At 44.9% G+C, this 11,187-nt stretch overlaps 1 non-coding gene across 1 annotated transcript; it reads right to left on the bottom strand.

Moving 5' to 3' along the window:
• Positions 1–10,847: 10,847 nt before the first annotated feature.
• LOC145405375 (5S ribosomal RNA) lies at positions 10,848–10,966 on the bottom strand. Its single transcript, XR_013898342.1, has one exon. It is a non-coding gene; the product is annotated as a 5S ribosomal RNA (ribosomal RNA).
• Positions 10,967–11,187: the final 221 nt, after the last annotated feature.

Here is an 11,187-nt window from a genome sequence, read left to right as displayed (position 1 = left end):
TTGATTTTAGCAAGACAATTCATTCCCCCTGCTCTTCAGTATTATTAAGAATTATCCTATAATATTGCATTTATTTAAAAAACCCCGTGACACACACACACACACACACACACACACACACACACACACACACACACACACACACACACACACACACCTTCCACTGAACCTTTATATGTTGTTTTGTTACCTATTTTGTGTGTGTATGTTTGCTGAGGGGGAGGTGAACTTCCCTGACATCACCTTGCCGTCACCTCAGCCACACCAACACTCCACAACACAGGGTGGGGTCCAGTCAGCTCAGTGTAACTGACCTGGTGTACAGGAGTGCCTGTGTAGTGGGGAGAGAAGATAGACAGTTCACACCAGCTCCCAATAAACAGGGGCATCAGTAAAACCTTAAATATTAGTTGTGCCAGTATCCATATTTATCTCAACTGGTAAAAGGCAGATTATTTCTAAAACAAAAAATTCGTACAAAAACTTTTAACTTAATGGTGAGGTACTTGCCCGGGTGACCGAAGCCACTCCCAGGTACTCGAGCCTCGTGAGGGGCCGGGGGGGCTTGCGGTGATTTGGCCCCCATGCTGTCCTCCTCTTCTCATCCACAGCCTCTGGGGGGTAAACCCACGACAGAGACACCACCACTCCAGGTCATCATTAACAACCTCAAGCACTCATCTGCCTGTGGACCAGACAACATAAGCAACATTCACCTTAAACACCTTGGACCACAAGGCATACAAGCACTCACCAACATATCAAACTACAACTACTCACACAACATAATACCCAACATCTGGACGCATGGCATTGTCATCACTATCCCTAAACCCAACAGAGACCCTGCGTTACCCTCCTCACACCGCCCCATCACACTCCTCTGCACCCCCTCTAAAGTCACTGAACGACTGGTACTACAACTAGTAACACCTCACATTCCCCTAGCCCGGTCACAACATGGCTTTAGGCCACTACACTCCACAAACACCCTTCTTACAGACCTTACACAGAGAGTTTTCGATGGCATGAATTCAGTTAGGCCACCACACAGAACACTCTTAATCACACTAGACATTAGCAAAGCTTTTGATGCCATCCCCCGCCACAACTTCACAAACAAAATACTCAACACAAACATGCACAATAACACAAAAAGATGGCTGGCAAACTACTTAGCAGGCAGATGTGCACACGTTAACATTTGCCGGTCAGTCTTCTAACATCAGAAACTTCACAAACGGCGTCCCCCAAGGATCTGTTTTGTCCCCTACACTCCTTAACCTATACATGCACGACATACCCACACCCCACACACCACAGATACACATAGCTTCCTATGCAGATGATATAACACTTACATGTACGCAACAAAATGCAAACACAGCTGCACACATCATTCAACCTTACCTCAACACACTACACGAATGGTTCACCACAAACAGGCTTAAAATAGCCCCAGCCAAATCCACAGTGACCCTTCTCACAAACTGGACAGCAGAACGCAGTCACATCCCACACCTCACCATAAACAACACTCCCCTACCACACACACACACACACACACCCAAAATCCTTGGTGTAACATACAATACATCAGTGTCATTTAAACAACACATCACAAACATTAAAAATAAAATTACACCAAGACTCAATGCTTTGAGGTCACTTGCCCATACAACATTCGGACACAACAAGAAAACCACCGCCACAGTATACAAACAATACATACGTTCAATGATGAATTATGCAAGCCCTGCCTGGGCTTCTAACCTCACCAAAACACACTACAACACTCTACAGACCATACAGAACAAGGCCCTAAGAATAATCACAGGCTGCACAGCTACTACACCTACAGACCATCTACATCAAGAAACCAAAGTCCTCAAAGTCAAGGATCACCTACTGTAGACATGAGAGGCACCCAGTTTCTTGCTGCAGCCTCCACAAACCCACAACATCCACTATATTACATGGCAGCACATCCACCCACACCAAGGAACATCAAAACAACACCCAGCACACGATACCATACACAAATACTGTCATCTCTCCCCCTCGCCCACCTCAGACCAGCTTCCAGAAGCATATCCACACTCAGATCACTCGCCGCTCTATTCAGTCATTTAAAGGCAACACACAGCTGCATGCACGGCCTCCTGACATCCACCCTTCTGAATCCTATCGCCCTCGTGAGGACAGGGTCCACCTGGCCAGGCTGAGATGTGGGCTTCATCCAGCCCTCTTAAGCTACCAGAAGAGGCTGGATGACTCTGTCGCTGATGCCTGTCTAGGATGCAACACAGCACCCCATACTATTAAGCACATCATGGAAGACTGCATTGCACACAATCACCTATGCCAACAACACAACATACACTCTTTGAGAGCTCTGTGGGAAAGCCCGGTCTCGGCCATGGCCTTCCTAAGGGACTAGGGGATGTTCGGCCAGACTGCCTAGGGAACAACTACTGCTACTACTACTTAATGGTGAGCTTTGGATGTCATGATTTTGCTAAGAAGCCACAGTAGCTGGTTAATTACTCATCAGAAACCATTAACCGTGAGAGAATTGACTTTTGATGAATCGTAGTGTTCCTAAGCTGAAGATGCTTATTGGTCATTAACTAGGATTAATTACTAAAATCCAACGTCACCCTTAAAACGTTTGATCGAGGAATAGAGAGTTCCCTAAGTCGACTATATTGGTCTGGAGTGGTTCAGAATAATATATAAAAATGCGAAACCGCTCTTGAATGGGTAGAAAAGAACCTCGGTTAGTCATTCCACAAGGATGGTGATGTGTTTCGTGTGTTATTCTGGCAACCATCTGGCAGTTCCATTCAGCTTTGGTGAAACCTCTCTGACATAAATTGTTAATAACAGTTATTAAATATTGGTGCACTAATATGGGAATCGATTTAATACTATACTTCTTTTCCACTATGCAAAATTGCTGTGGCCCAGGGAGGTGTTTTTTTTTTTTTTTTTTTTATTAGAGAGAGAGATAATCTCACAAAAGTTACACTAGTTATCAAGGGCAGCCGTTCTCAAGCTTTCTTATCATGTACCTGTTGAGTTATTAGATCATTGACCAGCACTCTCCGTACTGAGGCACTAAATAAGGAATGGTACTGCGACACTAACTCATTACAGAATAATAACACACTAGCTGTCGTAAAATTAATAAAATGGTACTTGTTTTGTCACACAAGGAAGCGTAAATACACCGGTACAACAATTTGTTAATTTAAGCGTAATTTTAGTTATGACAGTCAGTATTATGGTTGGGTGTGCATGGTGTGAATGTCTTATGGCAACTAGTTTCTCAGTTCTCAGTATCGCCTCAAGCTTTATGTTAGAAAATTGATATACTCTATATTCATTTTTCACCAGCGCTTAAAGAACCCCCTGGAAACTCTCGCACACCCTTCATCCTCCATTCATGCTATCCCAAAAATAGTTAGGCTATATTCAATTTAAGAAATGCTTGTTGGTGACACGGATAAGGGAAATTGAGAGGGAAGTAAAGGTGAGTGGTAAAGGAGGTGGGGAAGGAACGACAGAGTGGCAGCAGTTGGTTGAGACAGCCTGGGTTCTACTCTTTTGCTGACCATCAGGTATAAGTCGGTCCCAGCAGGTTCAGTGCGGCTCCCTGCTGTACCGGGGCCCTCCTGCTGGCTAGGAGGGGGGCGGAGGTTACACAAAGTGGGGAGGGGATGAGAGGAGCAGAAACGATATGGGGAGGGGAGGATTAGTAGGAAGAATTTGATGATGATGATGATGATAATGGCAGGAATATGATGATGATGATGATGGCAGGAATTTGATGATGATGGCAGCGAATTGATTGACTGGATGAATATGATGGCGGTGGATTGATTGATTGATTGATTAATTGATGATGATGATGATGATGATGATGATGATGATGATGATGATGATGATGAGGTGGAGGAGGAGGAGGTGGAGGAGGAGGAGGTGGAGGAGGAGGAGGTGGAGGACGAGGAGGAGGAGGAGGAGGAGGAAGAGGAGAAGGAGGAGGAGGAGGAGGAACAGAAGCAGGAGCAGGAGAAAGATGAGGAGGAAGATGTGAAATGCTGGAGGACCAGGATGTTTTTCTTGCTGCTGTTATTATTACTGCTCCAGGATCGTCTGGACGCAACCCGGTGGACTGCAGGCTGAAACTGCTGTTTTCTTGTCGTCCACCGTGTTTTTTTAGGCAGATAGGAGGGAAGTAGAGGTACGTTTATATAATCGGGAAGGGAAGCTCTCTGGTTATATCGGTGCAACCACGTGAAGGCACCTCTCTCCTTCAGCTGACAGAAACACAAGAGTCAACCTCTCATCTGCCAGTGGCCAGTGTCACTGTCCCGTCACCGCCGTACGGACTGGAGCAGGGTGAAAGATTTGAATATTGTATACCCGAGTACTAAAACGTGTGTCTGTGTTGAGGAGACAGGGTTCAGCATATGGTTTTAATTCATCCGTTTGAATAATCTTGGCTGAAGTCAATACTATACACGAGAAGTTATGGGTAAGAATCACACGAAGGAACTGTGTGTGTGTGTGTGTGTGTGTGTGTGTGTGTGTGTGTGTGTGTGTGTGTGGAGTTACTTTACGTTGTGTTGTGTTGTAATGCATTGCATTATTCCGGGTATTGTATGTGTCTTGGCGCTTTGCATATACAGTATGTGTGTTGGGTGGAGGTGGGAGGGGAAGGTGATGGTTCAGTTGTATATGGAGAGTTTACCGCTTAATTCTTTTAATGTGTAATTAGGCGAGGTATGTGTTCCCGCCTCACTGAACAAAACCATGGTATTTATTGGTTTTACTTGAAGATTCATGCGATCTGAATATATTTAACTGAATTCAGTATTATTGATGGGTATATTTGCATACAAAGTTCGTTACTTTTAAATTTAATTTAATGTTAATCTGCAGAATCAGTACTTGATAGTGAAATGGATGGAGGTCGAGAGGTAGACCAAAAAATCAGGTAGCTAAAAAAACAAACCATTTGATTCTTATGATGGTCTAGTATTTGTGAATGGTATCTGTTCTGTTTGGATCAGAATACAACAAGAAAAAAGCAAACAGGATAACCATGCCGTATTTAAGATCTGCCATGATAATTTTTAAGTAAGAAAGGAGAAGTTTATTTTGTTTTATAAAGGAATAGAATTACCGGCATCTGTCGAAAGGTGAAAGAGTTTATACAGGGTGGGACAAGAACCAGGGCATGTTTTATAGGTGTCATGATATTTCAAACTGTATCCTGACTGTTGACCCACCCTGTTTATGCCGGTAGGTGGATAAGGATGGGGTGAAGATTTACATTTCCGTTTGAGAGATTGATTAATGGAAAGTGAATTGAGATGAGGCAACGGACTGCAGTTAAATCAAAGCCCCAGCAATTATAAAACACAAAGTTACCTAACACTGATTCATTTAGTCCTCATCACAATCCCTCACCACACACACCATAACCATACATTCATACTCACTCTGCCACAACCACAGTCAACCAAACAGTGAAGCTTTCACCACCTACAACCACCAAACTTTACTACCTCCACAACAGCCACAGTCAACCACAAACTGAAACACCATCGCAAGTTGCCTGACTTTACCACCACCACCATAGCCGCAAATATCACTAACTTTGCCCTCATACCACACAACCACCACACCTTCAAGTACTTCACGCTGACAGATATTTAACTCTTGTAACCCATCCCTTTCACATGTTTCTTCCTCGTATCTCACTTTCTATATATTTTCGATATTTTTTTTTCCAGTATAAAGTCCCATATTATAGCTTCCATTCACACGTATCTTTAGTGTTCTTCCCTATTCAGAGCAGCTAATACGACCGAGGAACAAGTGGATGGGAGAGTGTTCTTTTGTTCTCTCGTTTCCTCACATATGTAATCTAGTTCTTTGTCACAATTAGGTTACTGCAGTCCATAATTTCATAACAGAAAATTACACAGTCTTTATTGTACGTCTCTAATTGTTTTTTTTTTCTCTCGGTTCTTCGCTTCTCCACCCTAGTTCTTCCTCAGTTTATATACACCTTATACATTTGCCTCTCTTCCTCCTTGTTCCTCCACTCACTTCCTAATTACCCTGCGCAGTTCTTCCCTCTATGACACTTACTTCCTCCCTTCTTCCTACTTTTTTCTCTCCCTCCTCCTCCTCCCCCAGCTCCCTCACTTACTATCTCCCTGCCATACCTCACTCTCCCCCTATCCTTTTTCCTTCTAGCTCCGTTTTCACTTCTTCATCCTCATCCCTCAAACAGTAGCTAAATAATCTTTGGTCAGGAGAGGCACACAAAGGCAATGAGACTGTCTACTGTAATGACTAGTTGGCCACTTGAAGCTCCATAAATTAGTCTCCTGTGTATCTGGGTTGCGTATAGGGTAGTGTTCGATTACCTGTATATGAATGGCCGTGGAAGCTCCGGGATACTGTTTTCTTTATGGTTCAGACGTCACGAGCCGGAACTTAATGCTCATCTGTTGGCTGACGGTGAGGCGTGGTGTTGGTAGAAGGAAAATCTTATGAGCACACACACACACACACACACACACACACACACACACACACACACACACACACACACACACACACACACAGAATTTTCTTCTCGCCCCTCCCTCTTTCATCACATCCACAACTAAACCTCTCCATTACAGACTGTCACTGCCAACTACCTTCTCCTCGTCACTGTCTCTCATTTTCCTTCATTTCTTCATAGCCACTAACACCCGTCCTCTCATTCCTCCCCCACTCCTTTCCTCCTTCAGACATGCTTTCCACCTCTCCCTTCTCGTTTACTCCACATCTGTCCTTCTTTGCCACCCATCCATCCAATCTCCCTCCTACTCTATCCATCTGTCCATTAATCCATCCATCATCCAAACTTATATTATCTCTTCAGGAGCATAGGGAATCGGATCTAGGTTACTAACTCTATGCAGTTAAGCCGAGTGACCAGTCTCCCCTCTCGAAGAATTACATGAGTAGTAAGCCCAAACCTTTCCTTGAATTGGTCAGAGTGGGGTCAGAGTATGATACCTAACCCACTACACCACCAGGCATCCATTTGTTGGTTATATGGTTACCACCCATCGTAGTAAATGGTATCTTGTATTACTGAAAACCATTTGGCCTGTCTCTTTGTCTATAGTCACCTGTAGATAGCGATATACTGAGTGAGTGTATTGTGAGTGCCTCCACTTAAACTTATTACCTTACATAATTTCTCTTATCCTATCTCCTCTCTTCCTTGCGAATTTCCTCCTCTCTCCGACATTCCTATCACTCTTCCTGTCTACCCTCCCCCCTTGTCCCCTTCCCCCTTCCTAAAGACCAGTCCAGCCCGGGGCAAGAGGCAGGCTGTGTCCATGTACGGCCAAGCAGCAGGTCTAGCCTCATAAGGTATACGTTCTGGTTCGCTGCTCGTCACACCGGTCTGCCACCTCACCACACCCAGTATCAGTAGACCTGCTAACCACACATTTTGGGCTGCCATTTTGTACGTGTTTGCCGTTACGAGTAAATATCAACATTCCGTAAAAGCATACATGAAAATGAAAAAATAAGACTGCCTTACGTAAGACAGATTAAGTAAGAACAGATGCTGTACTACGAGCCAGCCAGCTGTCCGTAGATTCAGATCTTCTCCCAACTGTCACTTTTATTTTGATACATTTTCTTCCTACTGATCAAATAGTGGTCTGCGTCACGCAGTATATTGATATATATTCGTTAACTTCACCCACACTTTCCTTCAGTCTTGGGTGGTGACTGAGAAGGTGCAGTTCTAAGAGCAAGTTGGCTGGCGCGGAATATAGGGAACATCCCATATCAGTGAGAATATGGCACCTGGGACTGACTTTATTTGGTGGTTGAGAGGTGAGGATGAAAGAGCCGGGAAGGGTGATGGAGGTGTGTCTTGGGTTGGGGAGGAGACGGCGTGGAAGGAGGGGATGTGGGGGCGGGGAGAAAAGGGTAAGAAAACCAGGAGGGGTGCTAGAAATAAGTCTTTGGTTGGGGAGGGAGGAGGGTAGGAATGGTGTTGGGAGGGTTAGGGTGGGAAGGGGAAAATGAGAGAGCCTGGCGGGGTGCTGGAGTAGTGTTTGGAAAGGAGAGACTAGGGGTTGGGAGGGGGAAGGGTGGGGAGAGGAGAATGAGAGAACCTGGCGGGGTGCTAGAGGCGTGTCTTGGACAGGGTGGACACTAGGGGGTTGTGCTGTGGGATGAGAGTGGGGAGGGGAGGGTGAGAGAGCCGAGTGGGGTAGGGGTACTGGAGGAGTAATGGTGGTGTTGGGAGGGGCTAAGAATCATAGATGGAGGAGGATGGGTGGGTGTGATAGAATGAAAGGAATAAAATAAATGGATGGAATGCTGATGGGTACAGACAATGTGAGGGTAGATGCTGCGTGAAGTTGGAAGGTCGTAGATGGAGCTGGGTTGCTGTGGGTGAGTGGGGGTGTTTGTTGAGGCTGTGGTTTGGTGGTAGAAGTAGTGGTTGTTTATGGTTGCTACAGGTTGCCAATATGATGTAGAAATACCTTTTGGAGTTATTTCAATTTGTTACAGGTAGCTGGAGGTGTTTTATATTTAATTTCGGAGTATTTATGGACGAAAAAAAGTAGTAATGCGAGTCGGGGATGGGGGGGATGGCTGAAGGGGGTGGGTAGGTTAGTGGGCGTTGGCATTCATAGCCTACGTGGGCATGTGGATAGAGACCTGAGAAGGCGAGAAGCACGATAGGGACTGTGGGAAGGAAGAGAAAGGAGAGAGAATGTGACAGAAGAGATGAGGGAAACTTTGTAGCAGAGAAGAAAAGGAGAGAGAAAAATAAAATGCAAATATAATAGAAAGCTGAGAAGATGGGAAAGGAAAGGAACAAAACAAAGGACACCTTTGATAGCTTCATCCACTCCTGCAGTATTATAAGAAGAAAGTAATAATTATCAAAGGAGGAGGAAAGACCTCCAAGGGTTCCACCTGGCTAAAACCCAGTCCAGATGGATGTCTAGCTCTTTGTAGAATTTCGTGTTACAAAGGGGAAAACAAAATACTTCGTTGACATCCGTGGGGACCGCCTTCCCGATTTGAGAGCGAGGGAGTCCCAACCTGCCAAGAATCTGGTTCTGGTGAAGCTCTGCTACTGTGCAAAATTTCGTGTTCTTAGGTAAGAAACTATGCCTTTGCATAACGGTTTTGGCCGGGAATCCCGGTGGCCACCCCCTCTGGGGGATAGCAGGGGACTCACTTTTCCCAAACCTGATCTGGGTGAAGGTCTACCACTGCGCAAAGTTTGGCTTTCCCAACACCTCCCCCCCAGTTAAGCCTAAAACTCCATCCTTTAAGATCGTACGGTAACTTAATGAGTGAGTGAGTGAATAACACACTTAGGGAGAAACACTGCATTTGGCCGCCCCTGTGGGTGCAAGGGAAGGCGGTGGTTCAATCGGTAGAGAGGTGGCCTGCGGTCCTACCGGACCCAAGCTCAAATTCCCAATGGGGCAGGGAACAGTTTAAGGATTTGAATTTCATGTTAAGCAGACTTTACCAATCTACCAGAAGACCTGCCGACATGTCGTAAAGATACCCCCGCTAATACCAATACACCAGTCCTGTATGCGACAGCCCTGGCATGTATTCAATATGGACGGTGGGTGTTAGCGCCGAAGTGGTGACACGTAGAGGTGTATTATATGTAGGAGGACTACTGGGCCTTGGGAGCAGGCTGTGAAGCCTATGCCCAGAGTCGAGCACTTAAAAAAAAAAAAATGGAGATTAATAGAGTGCTGATAGGGCGGAGGAGTAGGAGGAGAAAAAGACAGTCTAAAAGATAAGGAAGCATACAAAGAAGAAGAAGAAGAAGAAGAAGAATGGATAGCGAGGAATAAAATGGCCTTCAGTCAGTAATACTTACACATAAATATAGGGAAGAGGAAGGTGAAAAGAAAATATACATGATGATTTACGGCCGCTCTCGTGTGGGGATATTGCGTCAGCGAATATTTATGCTTTACCCTATCGGTGTAGCTACCTTGTTTACACGCAGTTTGGTTTAATTTATTTCCTCGTTTTTCTCTCAGCACCTGAGTTCTTTGGCATGACAGCTGATCATTGTTTACACTTACACGCTCCTGATGTTCACAGTCAAAATATAGTTGCATTAAAACTCCATTTACTCAACTCGTGGCTTTGAGTCTCGCGCCACGTGAATGGATGCTGACCACTCTTGCATCTTTTAATTGCTTAATCCCAACCATGGCTTGTTTTACTGAAGACAGCTTGACGTTGCTTAAATATACCCAACTCGAAGTCCTTCCATTAATGAAATATCTACAGTAAATACATTAACACACGAGCCTAGTTCCCTTTGTCTGGTTAAGGTGATATCGATACCAGGTTACGGGTTGGCCACTGGATGGACATTGAACCCTGTGGCCAGTTTTCTCGTAGGGTAAGAAGGCTCCCTTGCATCTCTTCCTAAACGATTTATTTTCCAAACTACTCATTAATTTTCTCTTTCTTGCTTCTTATACTTTTAATATAGACATAAATTGGATGAATAACACAAGAAGATAGTAAAGGAGCAGAATCAGAAATAAACCGTTTAGGAAGACGTTGTTAGTAAGCTTCCTAACCGCACGAGAAGACCGCCCCTTGACTGTGACAGAGTATTTGTTTTTTTTTTTTTTCATTCATTGCCAGACGCCATGTATCCCAGACGGGGTGGCCAATGGCTTAGAGTTAATTGTTTTACAGGGAGGGGCACTAATCCTCCACCAACCCCACTTGACACGTAGGGATGCCAACAGCATCTGGTGTTCCCAGGCGGTCACCCATCCAAGTACTAACCAGACCCAACGTTGCTTAACTTCGCTGATCGGACGGGAAGCGGTGTACTCAACGTGGTATGGCCGTTGGCTAGTAATTTTTTTTTTCTTACGTATCCGACTCTGGCCAAAGGCTTCAGGGCCTATTCCCAAGTCCCAGTAGTCTTCCCTTCCATTCCGCCACCCACCCAATCTCTCCAGCCGCAGAGTCAGGAAACAGCGTGAAGGAGCACAGTGATGTAAAGGAAAATTTACATGAAAACGTTTGAAGACAAGATATTTTCTTAAGGAATGCTTGCAGTTGCACTCTGGA

The sequence above is a fragment of the Coenobita brevimanus genome, chromosome 7 (genome assembly GCF_032717465.1).
Source record: "Coenobita brevimanus isolate Jiangsu-jjx chromosome 7, ASM3271746v2, whole genome shotgun sequence".
NCBI classification, from domain to species: Eukaryota; Metazoa; Arthropoda; class Malacostraca; order Decapoda; family Coenobitidae; genus Coenobita; species Coenobita brevimanus.
The sequence above is the reverse complement of the archived record's forward strand: the minus strand, read 5'-3'. Positions and strand labels throughout refer to the sequence as shown.